The 20,544-nt window shown below is 33.5% G+C and overlaps 1 protein-coding gene and 2 non-coding genes across 5 annotated transcripts in view; all 3 read left to right on the forward strand.

Moving 5' to 3' along the window:
* LOC128993812 (disco-interacting protein 2-like) overlaps window positions 1-20,544 on the forward strand; it is a 368,811-nt gene that overhangs the window by 96,574 nt on the left and 251,693 nt on the right. The window lies entirely within an intron of this gene.
* On the forward strand, window positions 2,275-2,347 carry Trnak-cuu (transfer RNA lysine (anticodon CUU)). The gene has a single exon. It is a non-coding gene; the product is annotated as a tRNA-Lys (tRNA).
* Window positions 18,084-18,156, forward strand: Trnak-cuu (transfer RNA lysine (anticodon CUU)). Its single transcript has one exon. It is a non-coding gene; the product is annotated as a tRNA-Lys (tRNA).

The following is a 20,544-nucleotide window of genomic DNA, read 5'->3' on the forward strand; positions in this document are numbered from 1 at the left end:
TTTTCTTTCGCCAAAAGTGTTCTTTTGTTAATGATTTAGAAAGGTTATGTTTTTGAAATACATAAACAATCAACAGCGTTTTATAATGTGTGGATATTTCTGAATAAATTGGTGTCCATCGAGAAAATGGTAGACTTTTAATATAAGGAAGCTTTGACTTGAAAATACTTGAAGAAGCTTTTACTGTCATGTACACATCAAGGTTTGTAGAAGATTTTTAAAATATTGATCTATTTTTGTTAAGTTTACAAAAATGGAAGTAACTCTGATCCCGAAAATCTTGTACATTTGTTTTGCTATACATCAATGAAGTAGGCCTTTTCCGGCATATTTCCGAGTATTTTTCAATAAGTTCAAAGGCTCGTTAATTATCATACAACGATGTTTGCTAGTGAAAATAAACAACTAATATCTTATTTAATCATGTCATTGCCCAAAATAACCCAATGTATTAAAGTCAGAAAATAATTATAAAATCATCTAGCATCAGCAATATGAGTATCAAAAACATTACTTTTTAAAATTGATTTTAAAAGCATGGCTGATATAATGAACTTTGTGCATACTACTGTTTTGATATACAACCACAGATTTAAGTGAAATATCTGGGTCCACTACGTTTAATCTGTGATATAAAACGCGCAATAAATCTAAATTTGAAGATTACTATAAAATTGAAGCTTGTACAAGATTTAAAATAAGTACGAAGAGCGTTTAAGACGCACAAAACCCAAGAACATAACTCAATGTGCACTAAGCCAGCAATAGTTTCACTGTCAGAGACAAGTTTATTGACTGTTGTTATCCGTGTTTATTTTTCCTCAGTGATCCATCAATCAATGGTTAATTAACACACAGAAGATGATCCGCTTCACGTCACTTCTCAGTCCATTAATCTCATCGTGGAGTGCGCTGCTTGCATACGATACGGTGATTTTAATGGGCTAAGAAACATACAGCTTGCTGCAATGCGACTTTCGCTGTGACTTTAACTTCTATTCATTTCCTTCCATTGCATATTTTATCGACAGGTGATATTTATTGGGTGTTTTGCCACCCCCTCCCTTAACGAAAACCCATAATGATCAAATTCGCTTCATAATATTATAGAGACCGTAACAAACAGATTACTGTATGACAATGTGAAACATGTAATTTTTGACAAGTATTGTATTGAATGAAATATTCACATTATTTTTTTATTTATATTTTCATTGCGAGTTTCTCTTGCATTTTCTCTCTGCTGAGGCCAGTCTTTCCGGTCTGCCTACTTCACGTGTCCACACTGTATGAAATTGAATGACGATACGTTTGGCAAACAGATAAGAACACATTTTGGTTCAGAGTCAAAGATCAAACTGTTGATAACAGCTGTGATATGTGTGGGGACGGCTGTATACTGTACAGTGATATTGATATTGATGTTGGTGTTGACATGAATACTATAATAATTGATACGTGTGAAATAAACACATGAGTATGTTTAATCTTTTATTACTGGTGTTTGTTTTTATTAGATAGAACACCTAATGAAGTCTCTAAACTAATTATCGAAAGTTTTTATACTCAAATTTACAATTTTTAATACTCATCTTAGTAACTACTGAATACGTATTAACTATTGGATGTGCTTAATAATAATAACAGATTTTGAACATATACACGATGAAAAGTTATCTAAAGAGTAAAAAAAATAAGGAACTAACTGTTGCTCGTATAACCATAGATAAAAGGAGTAGAAATCAATATGTCTACTATCAAGATGTATACTCCTTTAATCTATGGTATAACTTTTTAGTACCTGGGGACCGACCCATGGTTTGGTAGTTTATTTCCATTGTACCACTATATCGAGTAATCCTCAGTGTAATCTTTGCTCAATATAATAGTGACATCTGATGTTTTTCCCTTAGTGTAATATATTTTGTAATTTGCTAGTAACTGTGGATGGTTTGTTAATTTCCTTAAACACATGTTAACAGTCTTTTGTTTACTTTTCCCTTGTTATTTTGTTCAGTCAATATGGTTGATTGGCAATGTAAAAAAATATTTCTTTTTGTACGTAATTAGATTTTTGTTGTTAATTAGTTTTAAACAATTTTTGGGGTCAGTAATAGATTATTTACAACAATTATTCAAGGAATCGTTCAGCCGTTTTCTATATCTTTGTGCAAGCATACATACATACAAGCAAACATTGTTCATACTGTATGAGTGTAGGATATGTACATTATAAGATCCGCTTTTGAGTACATTATAAGATCTTGTGCTCAAGCCCGGCTAGCTCAGTCGGTAGAGCATGAGACTCTTAATCTCAGGGTCGTGGGTTCGAGCCCCACGTTGGGCGCATATTTTTTTGTTGGGGTTTCCAAGATTATTTCAATAGTCAGGCCGCCATCCAGGTTTCTGGTAATTGATATTTAGAACTAAAATTATAATTGTATGTACGTTTTAGCGAATTTCCCTATAGGGAAGTAGCTATTACCGTAGGTCTCATGGTAAGACTTAGGCCCGGGACCGATTTACTTTTTCATTTTGATGTCCCCAGAGGCCAAAAACACCATTCGTTCAAATTTTTATATATGTATATATATATATACAGGGTGTTCATTTGAAAACTTTCCATATCTGTAGTGTGCAAAGGTAAGGCTTTTTACACTTGTTTGTTCTCATTTCCCCCTAATTTGGACATGCCAAATCCAATAAAATTATTTTCAATTTCGAAAAATGCCCCAAAAGGGCCCAATTTGGGGGGTAGGGGTGCTTTTTGAGAAATTTTCAAATGTAAACATGGGGTGTGTGATACATCAATTTAAAGGTCTAATCACCCCGACTATTTTGGTGCAATAAAAATGTAATTATCTTTAACCGTATTTACAGGGTGGGTCAAAACGTTTTAAAAAAGGACTTTGAAGTTAAGTACCGTATTACCCAAACTACTAAACGGAACAGCGCCAAATTTCTTTCCAAGCTTATTCTTGATCTACTCTTTAAGATAACTTGTAATAAGGGCATTTTCCATGTTATTTTCTAATTTTTAAAAAATCTCAAATTTTAAGAATAAAAGAAAGCTGAAAACTCAAAATTTTAAATAGCAAGGTATGACAAATTTTATACCACGTGAAAGGTCCTTTTTTAACAAACATTTTACGTATTTAAGTTTTCTTTCTATCTCTTACCGTTTAAAAATTGTAGTAGAAAAACTGAATTTTCTATGGTAAAATTATAACTAGTTTTCTAACATAAAACATTGCACTTTGCTCAACGATGTATTATGATAAATTACAAATTGATCAACTACTTTTACTTGTGTCAGTTCATCTTGGACCCTTCATCCTGTTCTTTTCTCATTGGTAACTGAGCCAGTTTCAGAAATTTCTTAACTAAATCATTTACAGCTTTATGACTTAAGGTCTTACCTGGATATTTATTGTTAAGCACTTTGCAGTTATCCTAAAACACTTTTGTTCTGCCCAATAAGTAAAAATAAAGTGTATTTTTAAGTGTACACCATATTCGATTAGATACTACAGAAAATAGTACTTTTTGAAATTAGTACTACCATTGACTAGTCAATGGTAATACAGAATGCGGTCCACATGTACGTTGTCCTCATTGGCTATAAGACCTGTTTTTCACAAAGTAAAACGTAATGACTTGTTTGTTAATCAGGGTATCAATAATTATGAATTGTTTCCTTCAGTTAATGCACCATTAAATGTGCGTCTAGAGACGAATTTTGGCTGTTTTATTAGAAAACTAGTTACAATTTTACTATGAAAAATTCAGTTTTTCTACTGCGATTTTTAAACGATAAGAGATAGAAAGAAAACTTAAATACGTAAAATGTTTGTTAAAAAAGGACCTTTCACGTGGTATGAAATTTGTCATACCTTGCTATTTAAAAATTTTGAGTTTTCAGCTTTCTTTTATTCAAAAAATTTGAGATTTTTTAAAAATTAGAAAATAACATGGAAAATGCCCTTATTACAAGTTATCTTAAAGAGTTGATCAAGAATAAGCTTGGAAAGAAATTTGGCGCTGTTCCGTTCAGTAGTTTGGGTAATACGGTACTTAACTTCAAAGTCCTTCTTTAAAACGTTTTGAACCACCCTGTAAATACGGTTAAAGATAATTACATTTTTATTGCACCAAAATAGTCTGGGTGATTAGACCTTTAAATTGATGTATCACACACCCCATGTTTACATTTGAAAATTTCTCAAAAAGCACCCCTACCCCCCAAATTGGGCCCTTTTGGGGCATTTTTCGAAATTGAAAATAATTTTATTGGATTTGGCATGTCCAAATTAGGGGGAAATGAGAACAAACAAGTGTAAAAAGCCTTACCTTTGCACACTGCAGATATGGAAAGTTTTCAAATGAACACCCTGTATATATATAGATATATATATAGATTTATATATATATGTGTCCGTGAACACGATAACTTCAGTAATTTTTATCCGTTTTTGATGAAATTTGGTTTGAAGGTGTAAGGCGGGATAAACTTGAATGAGTTCGCGATCCAGCATGATCGGACCATGGGAACAGGATTTTATGGGGGGTTTTATGGGGTAAAAATTGGTTTTTCTCACTTTTGACCCTCAAAACACAAAATTTTCCAATTTTTCTCTAAACCTTCTTAAAGAGCTTAAAAAAACAAACAATTCAGTATATCAAAGTGTTTTTGTACGGTTATTGGTTACGGAGAAAACAAAAACAAATTTAAATTTAAAATTCCCATGTTATTCTTATGGATAATATTGTAAAATGTTGTAGTTTGCTTGTTTATGGATATCTTTTGATCAAACTTGGCAAATATATTCATTTTATCCTAAGCAATAATTATTTTACTTAAAACACACTATTTATTAGTTTCCTTGTAGCAGCAAACCTAGGTACTCGTTAAACCTAATGTTATTTAAATAGACTAATTTAAAATCAATTCAGCCAAATGGAAATTCGCTTAGACGGCAGGTTTGCTGCGGCGGGGGTATTTTTCATTATATTAGTTGGACTATTTTTATCAACCATAATTAAATAGTTACATCTACTGTCTTATTGAGTGAAAATTCTCTCTTATTTATAACCAGTACACTTTTAACTGAACTAAGAACACTTAGAGAAGTGTAGGATCGCCAGAGTTTCCGTTGTTTAAAGTATTTTGTAGTTTCAAGATATTATTTTACTTCACAACGAAAAAGTGTGATTGAAACTGAGAGTATTTAAGAAGGTCTTAAACTTTGAAGAGCAAAGTCTGAATAGCGGTATCTCTGCGGTCTTGGTTTTTATCTGAATTCGTTTTGATACAATTTTTATCTCCAAACTTGACCTTTCTGTCTGTTGTATACGTTTAATTATAATTTGTTTATGACCGTGGGGACATTTTATTTAAGTTTAATCTAATTGTTTTCTTTTACCGTGTTTGAAACTATTGGAATTACTAGAAAACAAACACTGCGATAATAATGTTGTTTTAAAATACCATTTAACAGTAGGCCTAAATTAGCGACGGATTGAGTTGGTGATCAAACATCAACAGGATAACCAGCTTGTAATAATTGTATGTTTTAGATTTGAAAATGGAAAAATGTATCAGAATTTTAGTCATAAACTTGAAGGCTTCCCACAAACCAATCCGGACATCAAAACGTATGACCTTTGTTAAACCAAAGTCGAGCACTGCAGTCTCGAAGGACCATCTCGCCATGTCCTACAATGTTCCCCAAGGAATGAACGTCCGCTGTAGATCTTGTCCTTAAGTGGTTTTGGGGCAAATAAATACTATCAAATTTGTTTATTAGAAATATTATATTTGTTTCTTTTTCGATTTCAGTCATTGTTTATGTACAAAGCCACGTTAGTATAGTAGAATTTCGCGTCAGTGTCTTCGCTTTAATATTTGATTGGTTTAGGATTAACAAAATTTACAAGTGCTCGTACTAACATTACTGGCCAGACTGGTAAATATTTTTATTTGGCGCACCTGTTCAAACAAGGATCGTTAATTATTTCAATCAAATAATTTTACAATGCTGTAAAGTTCAAAATAAATACACCCCATAGTTTTCAAAACTTGGGAATTTTAAAAGAAAATGCCATTTTATTTTTTGAATTTCATTAGTTCTTTGAGTTATTAATGATAATTGAGTTTAACGAAACTACAATTTCGCTATCCTTTAGACTGGAACTGAGTTTTAACAGAACATAGATACTTTTAAACTATGCATTACGAACTAAACTTATTCCTCGAATTTTTCTGATTTTTTTAGAAAGAAATATGTATATACATTTTTACTTATATTTACTGTAAACAATGTGTTTACAAAGTACGTTAATTAATAAAATGTCTGTGAAAAAAACTCTTTCCTTTAAATCTTTTAATGTTATTGTTTGTTCAGAAACGGTAAACTTATCTTTACATTCATCAAGACGATGCAAATTAAATTGTCGTTGAATCCATTCAAAACTTTCGTTCGTTGTTATGCAGTTTAATTTCCATTTTCATTTAATCCTCGGGGCTCTTATAAAGCGCTGAAAATGCATAATTATTCTGAGTTTTAGAAATCTAAATATTATAGTTTTGTATGGAATTTTTGTGTAGTTATTTTTCATAAGTTAAACTACATCATAATAATAGAGCGAAAATAATTTTCTAAGGTTATTTATAAAATGAGGTTGTTAGCCTACTATATAACTTCGTAGTACCTTGTCACCAATGACAACAAAGAGCCCATGCCGATTTAAAACATACATTCACTTCATTACTGGCGATTATATCTCGCAATATTGATTAATCATTTCTTTACAGACTTGATGTTTTTAATGTTATTCTCTACTATAAAAGAAAAACACGTAACAGCATTTCAAAATTGAAGATACATATACGCTTACACTGTGTTGTATACAAGCCGGCCAATTCTTATTAAATATATTAAATCTTGATCCATATTAATTGATAAGTTACTACAATCACACTAGGCGAGTCTTATTATCTACGTGTATTCGCTCTGTGTTTTAATGTATGTAATACTATATAATTATACATACATCTTCAGAACTTCATTAGAGTTTTTAATTCATGGAGAGTAAAATTAGGACTACATTTGTTCATTACTGCTCCTTCAGATAACCATATTAGCTTATTTTCTATCTACTTTGTGTTCAAACAAAGTTTCCACTCTATACGGTAACCATCCCCCGAAGGTTCCACTCGTTTATCTTGTTTAACCTAAGTTCTGCGTCGTCTTGAACTTCATTTCCAGCTGTCTGTAACTCTCAATACGCTAAGTGATTTTCAACTAACTTGTGTGCTCGTAACTAGTTGTGAGGCTTTATGAACAATGAACGGGAATATAATATCAACCATATTGTACCAGCAATTATTACAAGTCAGAAGTACAGAATACGACTTAGGTCAGTCGTGTAAAGATATGTTATACCTGTGTTGTATATGTGCGTGCAGTTAATAAACTAAAAGTATATAGGTATTTCAAAATTATTACAGTACATTCAATTTCGTAACCTACTGAGGAATAATTAACGTTTTGATGTATTTGTAGACTAGTAACTTAATATATTTTTTCGCATTAGAATAATTATTTAAATATTCTTAATTAGAGGAGATTTTATGAATTTTAGACACCCAAATGTGGTTGGCATAAAACAGCGTATTAAAACAGTATAACAAATTAAGTCGCTTTGCTTCATGTTGCTGCTTACGTAGCATAATCAAGATGATTGAAACCGTAGTAATTCCAATCGTGATTGTCATCTTGTATATTAATTTGGTCTTACATTGAACCTAAGAAGATACCCTCACCATTTATTAGTTTAGTAAAATCAGATAATACAATTGGCATTGTGTGATGTGTTAGTTCAATTTGTATTTTATTGTTGCTAATAGGGGTTTTTTTTTTTTTGCAGGTCAGTACAATTGCTTCAAATAATGATTATAGTGAGTAAAACTGGTTCCATATGCACATTTTTATAGTAAAAAATCGCCTTAGCTTTCGGAATACAATAATTATTTTGTGTGTTGTAGTAGATTTAGCTGTAAAACACTGTACAGAGGTCTAAAATTTAAACTTTCGCGTCATCAGCCCACTATTATTTCTAAACTGCTCTGATTCATTCAGTATTGCGCTTAATAGTATGTGATCGATTTGTGGTTGATTCTCAGACTATTTGGTTAGATTTCCCTGTTAGGATGTGTACCATAGTGTCTGGACTGCCTCAGCCTGTAGGCACTGCTATTTTCTCCACCAGATGCGGGTGCCAGTCTCCACTGTCAGCTGATGAGCACCGCTACAGCCCTGGGCTAAGATGCCTTCCATTCTCTACAGGTTTAGAAGTAGGGCAGATGTCAGTGCAGATACATCGCTGTTAAATTGTTAGAGACTTGTGGTTGATGATAACAAGTTTCGACATTTCAAAACTGGCGTAGTTCTTACTCTAAAACTGGTTGCAGCAAGTACACAGAAGTACAGGGTTATTACAAATGATGTTCATGATTTCATACATACATAAAATATAGTTTTATTTTTTATACAAAGAAATAAAATGGTTACAACTTTTGAAAAACTCAAAAAGTTTCGACACAGATACACAGAACTGTAAATGCTCGATACGGGAACCCCTTGTGGTACGACAGATGTCAATCATGTAGTCAAGCTCTTGCTAGACTTTGAAAAGTGTGTCTAGGTCTATTGTTTCGATAGCATTGGGATTGGATCCGTTGCTGGATCTCAAGTATGCTATCTGATAATGGTGGTGTGCACGCCTTATCTTTGATGTATCCCCACAAGAAAAAAATCAGGGGGTGATGTACGGAGATCTTGTAGGCCAGTTCAGGGGTGTGTCATTATTCGGACCACCGAGCTCGTTCCATATCTCAGGCAGCACATTGTTAAGTTCAGCCCTACTACAAGTAACATTCAAATGCAGCCATTTCTCTTAAATTTACAGTGTCACTTGCCAATATAGTGGTTACTAGGAGGATAATCGTTAAACCTGGTTCTAAAGTGTCGTTGCACACTAATAACAGATTGGTTAATGTAATATTCCAACTGGCAAAAAGCTTTCCTGCCTTCAAATTCAGCCATTACACAACATTTACAACAATTGGCTTCACAAACAGCTGATATGCACCCAAACCAATGTAAATGAAACTTTATGAGTTTTTCTTTCCAACGGTACCAACTAAAATAGTCTTGAAACAAATTAACCAAGTAATATTTATAATCAAAATCAGGAACATCATTTGTAATAACCCTGTATAGTGTTAATGTGCTCTACGTCAAAGCCAGATATTTGGGTGGGTTCAAAAACATTTTACACTCAAGTTCTTTTGTTTAATGCTCCTAGGTTCTTTCTAATTGATCTAAAGATGATTTTGTTTTGTTAAAATTAACACACTTGTGGTAACGTATAGGCATACAGTAGAACTGAATAAGGTTAATTTCCAGGTTTAATATTTTATTTAACTCGGTGATCGATTTATTTTTGGGTGACACAAACTATTTTATTGAGTTGAGGAGCTACTTTTTGAAATGAACCATTTCCCTTGGCCTTTCAAACACAACCATGTTTGATTGTTCTTGACGTGGATTTTCGAGTGTTTTTGACAAGTCGGTTTTAAGAAATAATGAGGTTAGCAACAATATTTTCCTCCCCTTCAAGAGAAGAATCCAGCCCTTACACTTTCGTGCCTTTAATCTGCACGAGTATAATTGTATAGGGTTTGCATTCTCAACGTAATAGTCGTTGATCAGAATTTAACTATTTTAGGTTTCTTATGTTGAATGTGTGGGCTTCAGTAGGAATTTGATTGTGTGAATAACAGTTTCCCAAGACATGAGATAGGTACCCAAAAAGAAATTAAAATAGTCATTATGAAATAGTCTAGTAGAAGTTAATTTATACTTAAACATTATGGGTAGTGATAACATAGAAGTTAAGATTTTTCGTCATTATTTCTAAAGTAAAGTAGGCCTACTATCAAACAAATAAAGAGAATTTTTGTAAATAAGATATCAGCAAAATGACTTTTATTGGGTTATTATTGCGGTAAGATCATGGTTTTCGAAGCAATAATTTAAAAAAACTACAATTGAAATGGTAGTCAGTTTTTTTGTCAAAGAGATTTTTTTACTTTAATTTTAATGAACAGCTGGCTATAACTGAAGCCGTCATTTAGCGGGTAAACACGGGGTGTTATTCAGCCTTGGTGCTCAGCGCCTCAACAAAGACCGTTCCAATCAGCAACTGGTTCATTAGTGTTCAGCAGCGGTTTACAGTTTGGTACCACATAAATTAAGATTTTTGAATTTTGCCCAACTAATATTACTCACCAAGTACTATACTTATTAAGGTTTGTAAGTTTAGTTAGTAACTAAGTAAGGTGTCCTACTTGTAACGGAGACGAATTAATTATAACGTAAAGTCGGTGTTCTACATTCATATTGACTGAGGAATCAGTAAAATTGGAAATTGGGACAAATCATTTAACCCAAAGTATACATATAGTACAGGTGTTAAAGCCTTTGACTCCAGGACTACAAACATAGAGTGTATATGTTTGTGTTCCTGCTTTGACTCGAAGATAGGCCTCTATAAACCACATTACCTACCTCGATGATCGCTTAAACAAACTGTAACATCATTGTATTTTCGCATAGTCATTAATTTGTACCAAATATGTGGGGTTCTTTTCAATTTTACGAAAGTTAATGTAGAATATTTTCTGTAATAATAATCTGGCCTGCAAAATACTTATTGCAACCACTTTTTAATGGACAAGAAAAAATCTTTCTTTCTACCTCCTTCCTCTTAATTAATCAAGAGCACAACACATTTTTCAAATTTTGTTTCTCTATTAATCGAGGGAGAATTTTCTTCTCCCTAATGTTTCTTCTTAAGTGATCAAAAGTACATCTTCGTGCCGATCTTCTTAATCTCAAGTGATTCAGGGTACAATACCATTCCCAACCCCAACCTTCAATTATACTAATCATAAGTACATCTTCGAGCCAACATCCTTCCTCTCAATTATTCAATAGTACAACCAATATTTCTCATATTCTCATCTGAAGTTATCCAAAGTACTTATACGTGATTTCCTCCCTCCCCACAGTTATTCGAGAGTACGATGTATTATATGTAATATACATATTTCCTCTTTAAGTGATTCAGGGTACTATATTTTTTTACTCCACATTGGTCAAAAGTACATCTTCCTGTCCACCTACTTCCTCTCAATCAATCGATAGTACAACATATTTCTCCTCACTTTCCTCATAAAGTAATCCAGTTTAAACAGTTGAGCCACCTATTCCTATTCAAGTAACCAAGACTTCATCTTTCTCCCGGTTTGTGCCCCTTCAAGTATGCTTTCTCCCCAGCTTTTCTCGTCAAGTGAGCCTGCGGTGTCCAGTGGTACAGTCACGTCCCTCTCGTGTCATAGCTGCGACATTCCTCAGACAATGACACTCCGAGGGGTTGCAACAGTAATTACACAGGAGGGGCGCTCAGTTCAAACCCCCTTCTTTGGCTTTAAATACAACGTGTTTTATCCCCTGCGTATGTCTGAAGAGCGAGGACATTGTCCTTGCACAGGGCGGATATTTTTGTTTGAAATCTTGTGCCTCTTCACCTTTTCTTTAGAAGTGATTATAGTTCAGTTTTTAGATTAGTAGCAAAAGTGGGATGTGTTGATTAGTTATACAGGGTGTTCGAAAAATAACTCCCTAGTTTTAAAAATACCTCACGGTAGTATTAGTTTAAATGGATAAGTAATATTTCTTTGGTTCTGTGGAGTATACCTGTAAGTCTTTTCGTACGTTAGCAATAACTTTGGTACACCTCTTTGACCTTGAGCGTAGTTTCGGTAATAAATTATAGGGGAAAAAATAATGAAAAAGATTAGTAAGGGCTACAAAAGGTTCGCATATCGAGGTGTACAAGTGCAAAACAACTTGTATTTCTTTACCTTTCATTAAATGTACCAGTCATTGTAATTTGTATATTGTACAATAAACAAATAAGTTTCAAAACTAGGGAGTTCTTTTCTGGACACCCGGTATAACTGAGGTGTTGAGGATACTTTTTCATTTGTTAAGTTAGACTAAAGATTTAAGACTAGGGAATTTCGTGTGGAATCTCCTGTTTATATTTTCAAGATTGCTAATCCTCTTGTCACTCTACAAGAAGTGACTTTCAGGTTAATTTCAACATACTATCACTGACTTTGAATGGTAAAAGGAGTATTTTAAATATTATTATGTGGCTGTCTGTTCAAATATTAAAATAAATAAGATCAACAGATATGTGATCTAACTTTTAATACTTTTTAAAACATAAACTGTACATGGGCTCACAGAGTTCAACAGAACTGAGCAACTAACGTTTATGAACCAATATTTAGTGTTAATTACGTACGGTATTATTTTTTTTCGTGAAAAATTGTAAAGTGTTTTTAACTATACTATGGTCAGAGTTAGGAGGTAAGATATCGATATGTGAACCTGTTAGATGTATGTTATGACTTGACATTTGCGAGATTGCACTACACGAAGATTTACAACGATCGTCAAGTGTTTGTTGTTGTTTGGATGTTCGCAACCATGATTGATGACTGTTGTTTGTTTACAACTTTGTTTATATGTTTGACAGGTAAAGTCTGGTCGTTAATGCTTCTTCAAGCCTCGGAAAGCCAGAATAATATTTTTTCTACTTTACCTTCAGCACATAGCAAAAATTCGTACATAAATTTGACATGGAATTTAAGTGTCCTTTAAGGAAGGTAGTTCTTGACATTGACATTGTGTACATCATAGTAGTGATATAGTCAAAGCTATTGTCGAAGCCTTCCTGATTAAACTTACTGTATCATATGAGTGTGTTTTTATCGTCATTGGCGTTTAGGTCCGCTGAAGTTGTTTCTTTCTTTTTATCGGGTATATTTTAAAATGTTATGATTACTATTCGGTTTGATAAAATACTAGAGGAGACGTAATTCTTTATAATGAGAAAGTTTCATTTGTTTGAATACAAAAAGTTAGTAAACAACAAAAATGCCTTCTACCTACACATTTTGGGTGGAACTAGCCATAAAATTGTCCTAAATTTATCGATAAAAGTTGTAAATCAAGAAAGGAGACTTCATAATCCATTGTATTACCTAGTACTGTTCCTTTTAGTTTAAGAATCATTTAGAATCAATCACCAAAAACATCTTACGTACACTTGTTGTTCATGGGAGTACAACACTTGTACACTTCTCCTGCTAAAGCTGTTTTAATTGTTGTTGTGGCACAAATAACACTTTCAGTGCATACCAATGTAGCTTCAACAATTTATAATATATAATATTCTCAACCACTTTTGGTTGCCAGATATTCATTGTGCTAAATTCAGTATACTTTTAGGTGCAAGTGTAAATCAATGTAAGATCAAGCTTGTTCCACGGACACGGTGTTTGCCCCATCAGAAGCCAAGAAGTAGAAAGCCATACAAGTTCATTGTCAGTGCTTCACCCAATTGAAGTAATTTATCGTTCATTATTCAATTATATGTTAAGCTCTACTGTTGTAAACCTAAGTGATGAAACTGAAAGTCAATAATCCTAGTATTGTATTGGTTGTATAATATTTAAACTCGATATATCAAATTCAAAAATTCATAACCTCATTCATTCATACATTTTGTGAGATATCTTTTCTTATGTAGAAGCAGTGAACGCTTATTCAGCTCATCGTGTTGTTTTTTATTCTTTACACGATAAACAATTAGGCTAATAGAACAAAATTTTCTTTTAATGAACGTTAAGTGAATTTAGAACAAAAAATTTATTTTTAATCCGCGTGGTTTAAACGTATTTGTTTACATATACTCACACAATGGTTTCTCATATATTATCACAATGAATAACGCAATACTCTTGTTTAAGTATTGGCAATTTTCTATAAACATGTCAGTTTTATGCTAACAATTTTTATCGCTCAAGTGACTCTTTTAGGTGTTAAAGTTTCGTTTCGTTAAGTAGTTTTCCCAACTGCTAATTAGTTAATTTGAAACCACTTGACAATCTAAACGACTGAATACTTTCACGTTCTTTCTCAACCACTTGATGTAATTTCTTAGCTCTTAATTACCAAGTTTTATTTAAATAACAAAACACTTTTTAACTCACTTGTAAAGTAATCTTTTTTTCCTTTATATTATGTACCTGTATTATAATTATTTTTAGGTTATAAATGTAGCCAACATGCATCATGGATATATTTTATAGCCGATTAAATTAAATGTTAATTTGTTGTTGTGTAATGTTTTTTTTTTAGTACGGTAATTGATAAATATTGTATGTAAATTTCGTGTCATAAAGTTTAGCTTCTTACTGTAATTTTATCTCCCTTTCTAATATTTATCATAATTGAACAACAGTTATCATTTTTATGGTATGGCAATCAGGAAAAGTATATTTTGCAAGGTATACGGCTCAAATTAAACCTTCTAGAGAATGTGAATTCCTTTCTGAGATTTATGATTTATTCAAGTTGAGTGAGTATTTGAACAACCTTTTCAGAGAGTTGTAGTCCCAATGGGCTTGAGTTTTCTCTCATCCTTTTATATCAGCGAGAGTAGTTTTAACAGACCAAATTTTGTTTTAATTTGTTGAGGAAAGGGTTAATTTAACATTATAAGTAACGAAAAACTAGCTTTTTATTATTGTAGTATATCTTTATAGTATCGTTTTATGTATGTTTAGTCAGACGACTGTATTGAAATTGTAATTTTTCTTAAACCCTTCAATGTAATGTTAGAGTTGTATTGTTCTGATACAAAATGTGCACGTACATGAATCATTGACTTGGACCCCGCTAAAAAAAATTACCTTGTATTACGGAATGTTTTATTCCATTGCCTATAGCGCTCGCATTCAATCTGAAGGATGCTATTTCAGTTGGATCGGTTCTGGATTTGCCATTATGCAATTTACCTCTCAATCAATGATGCTAACTAACAAATGGTCGTCGTGATAGCAAGACCAGGGTATGGACCGTTTCCTTAATTACGTAAATGATGCCTCAGGCGTTTAAAAACTCGAACTAAACAAGCAACTCTTTAATTTAATCTGTGGTGAAATATGCTGCAAGACATGCACTGGCACGGTGTAGTACCACATACAGTGTGGTACAGTATAAGTGGCAGCACCGTACGTAGCCTTGTGACGTGAACCCAAGGACTTGCACATGCTCAGGCGCTTCAACGTTAACTCTGAATAGCAGTCATTGTCGGCTGCACTTCCTTGTTAAGACTCTCGTCAGGCAAGCATCGGCCTCCCAGGTTGATGGTTGATGATTCAGTACAAGCGTTCAACCACGGAATAAACATAGAATACATGCCTCTCTGCAAATCCGAAACTGCATGTACACTTCCCTATTGCAAGAAGAAATTAACTCTTACCGTCGACCAGCAAGTAACATGGATCATATTACAAAATGAGTTATACTGGGGATAGCCGTAACTTTGAAATGTTAGTTAGTTAAACATAAGTTGCTACTACAATCATTGTGTTACTATTTTAAATGTTTTTGGGAATCCGAAGATTAACTAAGGTACTCGTAAAATCTCAATATATAGAAATAGAAACTTTGTTGAAATGTCGATTAAGTACATTTTAAAAGCTAAGGTAGGTATGTAATCGATATTAATGATAATAATTTCTTACAACGGGTCGCAGTTGAGGTTTCTCACCGACAACCACGACGATTTTGATCGTAGCCGAACACCTCACTTTTCCTGCGGTGGTGGTTTGTTGTGACGGGTTGGCACCTTGATGAGGTACCACAGAAACTCGTATTCGTGTTTTAAAAGCTGATTATTGATTATAGAACACCACTTTGAATCTGTTCAAAATAGTTCTTAAGTTACTGTTTGTGTAAAATATGTAATCGTGGAAGAGACATAAATTCGCAAGACCATTATCAGTGATGGTGGTCTCACGATCGACATAATTACAATAATACTCGCTCTAGTGTTTCAGAATCTGCAGTACAGTAGTTTAGTACATTATAAAATGTGTAAAGCTGTTAGTATAATTGCCACTGAGTGTACACACAGCATTGGCTTGTTCTGGAAGCTACCCACAGCCCATTCATCACTGATGTGCAGTAGTTGCCAAGACGTCGGGATATTAGTCGGCCATTGTACTGTATATTTTATACTCGCCTTGGCACTAGCTTTGTGTTCTAGTGTTTGTATCTTTACAATCGCCATCATATAGTTGGGTTTTTCGAAGGTTACGACACTAATTTGGGTTTTAATTATACAGTAGAACCTTGATAACAAGACTCTCATGGGGATTATAAAATAAGACTTGTTATCAAGGTTGTCTTCTTATCGAGGTTTGCAATAACATGTGATTAGGGGTAAAATAAATTCTAGGGGATTTAAAAATTACACTTGTTATCAAGGGTGATTTGTTATCGAGGGTCTTGTTATCGAGGTTCCACTGTAAGAGCAAGAGTCAGCTTGATTCTCGAGCAAGAATGGAAAACATCAGCTGTTACTAGGATAGGTCAATGTTGTATTCATTGGATAAGTAGGCCTACAGCTTACATGAGAGTTCCTTTTTGTTTACTGTGAATTATTTATAAAATGTTAAGGTATAACCTTATAACGAACCAGATTTCTACTTGGGCGTAAGCACTTTCTGTGCTGATGAAACGACGCTGTGAGGGTGAATTTATTTGTTAAGAACCCCATCAATATTTTGCGGGGTTTTAAGTTGAGTTTCCCCCTAGAGAGCTTGGTATCGTGTCGTAACACTTCGGCCCAAGTAACACTTCGGCCCAGTAACATTTCGGCCCGAAACCCTCAGATGTGGCCTACGGTCCAACTCTCTACCTGCCCACTAGTAACACTTCGTCCCAACAAAATATTTGACAGGTTAGGTTAGGTTAGGTAAGATTCCACCGATTCTCCGTCATGTAAGGTCAGAGGATGCAAGGGGTGACGGTTGGGCGACATTCCACCAGAGGGTGGTTGCAAAGTATACAGGTCATGTACCTCTTACTACCTGAACTGCGTTCCTCAACCCTTGTCAATTTTTCGTCGGGCCGAAATGTTACTCCATTAGCTTATTATTAATCATCTGTAAAAGCGAGTGGGACGAAGTGATACTGTTTTTCTAAGAAATTTGAGTTTAAGTGTAGAGTCGGAATAAGTTTCCTTACCAGGGTGCCATGCATGTTTTGTGTGATGAAAAAACAGCATTTTTTAGTATATGACCAAAAGTCAGCCGTTTTTAGTTCATTTACACACAAACATGTAGGCCTATTTCACTCTCATCATAATCAATCAACAAAATTTTGGAGTGAGTAGATGGATGTATTACACTGTTTTAGTATTACACTAAATACAGGTGTCGCCTCATTCTACACCTATGATAGTCATCAGTCAATTATTATTATCACCATTACAAATTGAGATGGGACGCCACCTATGTTCGTATTTTAACCCAAATATTTATTTATTTATTCTTCCAACGGTAATGCCATTTTTACATTCAAAAATACATTAAATAGGTTAAATCAGCTTAAGTATGACATGCATAAACATAGCATAATTAGGTACTAAAATATGTTAAATAAGAAGAAGAGTGAAGGATGAGTGTAGAATGGTGTGACATGGACTCACGTGAATTTCAACAGGTACAAAAATTTCCCAATATGTTTTAATTGACCCGCAAACCGTTATACACAAAGTATCTAAAGTGAATAGTTCCGTTAATTCGTTGGCTATGAATACTACGGCGCAAATATCTAACTGAATCCTAAAAACTTCCATATAACTTATATCACCATATACCAGTTACTTAGAATAGTTCTCTATAACAACGACATAAAGAACTGAGTTGTATATACCACCGTTCCTCTATATACCACTTGTTGCATCTCTACTGATTATGACTCTCAGCAGGTTGTGAAGTACCGTAATTTTTATTGGCGATTTGTTAGTTCAAATTGTATCCAATGCTAGGATTGCTTGTGTACGAGTTGTAAAGTTCAGCACGATATGCCCGGCTAGCTCAGTCGGTAGAGCATGAGACTCTTAATCTCAGGGTCGTGGGTTCGAGCCCCACGTTGGGCGGTTAACTTTTTACCGTGATTTTTTCTTACAATATATTTTGTATTCAGAATGGATGGCTAATCTTATTGTATTTGTAGTTAATTTTGTTAAAAATACGAACTTTATTTAAAAACAAAATTTTTATTTGCCATACGACTTCTGACACATGGTTGGCAATGTCCTCAGACTTAAAAGAAGTTTAAAAATATTTAATTTCTCTATTTTCCTCTCGTTTTCTGTTTATGTATTTTGTATTACAATGGTATTACTGTAATGCAATGCAATGATTTGTTAATGCTTAGATTAAAACAAGTAAATGGGTAAATTAAATATTTTATGTTTATATACTTTTTCTATATTGAAATATTATCGGTTCAAGATGAAATTGGACAAATTGTCCTTTTTTAAGTTATTGATTTCACCCCAGATAAGTAAAATATTCTACTTGGTACACCTGTAGTTTTCTAAAAATTATCTCATAGTGTTAGATAGGCATACTACGTTAAAACCACAATATTAGCTGATGTCATGAGCAAATTATTTGTTGTATTAATGTACAGTATCTTAAAATCAACCTGTATTTAAAATACTGCTACAAAATGCCAAAAAAATAAATGTATATTCAATGTCGGTGTTTTTATACTAATGAAATCCATTCTATTACAGTTTTTCTGTTTCGAGAAAAGAAAGGCGTTGTGTGGGATTGACCTTTCGTATATGTCATGTCAACAGATATATCATTAAAAAACTTACTTCTGTAGGCTACATTAAAATTGTAGCGACCTATCCCAATACATGTTTGCATTTTAAACCTGTATTGTTTGATTAAAAGGTTAAATTGTAACTATTTCCTATCATTGAGTCGTAGGTCCTATTTAAGCGATTGGGGTTTTAAAGCCAACGCTTAGGCTCTAAAAAACATTCATTGTTTTATTGAAAAATCCTACCAGAGTAAGAACCAAAACAATATCAAAACAAATATATCATATCAAAACATCAGATTAAATGAATATTTCTGTGCTAGGGATAATTTATATCGTATTGTAATGCAATTTTAAATTACATGAAATCTGAAATTTTAGCTTCTGCAGAATATGAAAAACTAATATATCTGATATATTTCTAATGAACAACAGATTTATTTATTATGTTTGTCTTTGTGACAAATTGCATCCTGAATTATACCAAGTAAATAATCGTTTACCGTGACCAGTTGCTATAGCAATCATTTTCTATTTCTGTACGTTTAAATTTCATAAATTAATGATAAGGAGAAAAACTAAAATGTGTTAAGTAAAAGGAGTCTTATAACTCAATCATCAGTTTGATAAATAAATACAAATTTCGTGTATATATGTATATGCTTCGATTAATGCTCTTTTAAGAGTTTTTGATTATTTGTCGCCTCAGCTCTGGACGCAAACTCAAAGTTATGCAATAGAAATAAAACATTTATGCTAAACAAAAAGAAGCCAGCTTAATTTGTTTAAAGCGAGGCAGTGAGACGGTTGCAGTGAAGTCTTGAGTTTTTTTTATTTTTATTAATTTTTATTTGATATTATAATCTAAATGCAGTCATACTTTTTATTCATGAAAAGTAATAACGAAAAAGTAGACTACATTGAACTTATATAACTTTTAAGTGTAGTGTATAGTTTCAAATGGTACGATTTACCTTCAGTAAAAAAAAAAAAAAAAAAAAAAAAAAAAAACTCTTCCCTTGTAGTTAATTAATTTTTGTAATTTTGTTTTAGGTAAGAGGAAACTCGATCTTGCCAGACTCTACATTTAATGTATGTATAACCAATCGTATTAAGAACAGTTCTTTTTTCACGATTTTCTAAATGTAAATTGTATGGATAGAAAATGTTTGAGTATATCAATATCATATACAAGTGAATCTTCATTAAAATGTCTTGTAAGTACATAATGTTTAATAGACGTAGGCCTATAAACCCCGGGTAGCGGGTAGCGGGCAACGCCGTACTTCTCGGCGACACTACAAGCTAAACACTGGTGTATCAATATTGCCGACACGCAGCAATGAAGCGCCGGACGGTGGCACTGTGGCGCGTGGTGGCCAAGCAGCGAACTATGTGGTAGTGTTTGCTGGTTTCGCCACTAGATCGCTCGCGCTGCACCTCTACTCGCCACGCCACTCGAAGTGTAAATCAAACTGTCATCCAGTAATTGTTGTCGGTTATCGACCTCCGTCTGTCCTTCTGTAGACCAATAAAACTAGACCTTGGTTGCACATGTGACCCACGCTACGCCCTACATGCCGGGATGCCATCTCAATCGGCGTCTGTGGGTTGGCCAATTGCATCTGTATCTTGGAATTGGAATGGCCACCAATTTGTTTTAGTAGTTAAGAGTAAAGGATGAGGGTAGTATGAGTGGGATAAGTGG

The sequence above is a fragment of the Macrosteles quadrilineatus genome, unplaced genomic scaffold (genome assembly GCF_028750875.1).
Source record: "Macrosteles quadrilineatus isolate MER2022 unplaced genomic scaffold, UCM_ALF_1.0 Scaffold_5__1_contigs__length_97177068, whole genome shotgun sequence".
Taxonomy (NCBI): Eukaryota; Metazoa; Arthropoda; class Insecta; order Hemiptera; family Cicadellidae; genus Macrosteles; species Macrosteles quadrilineatus.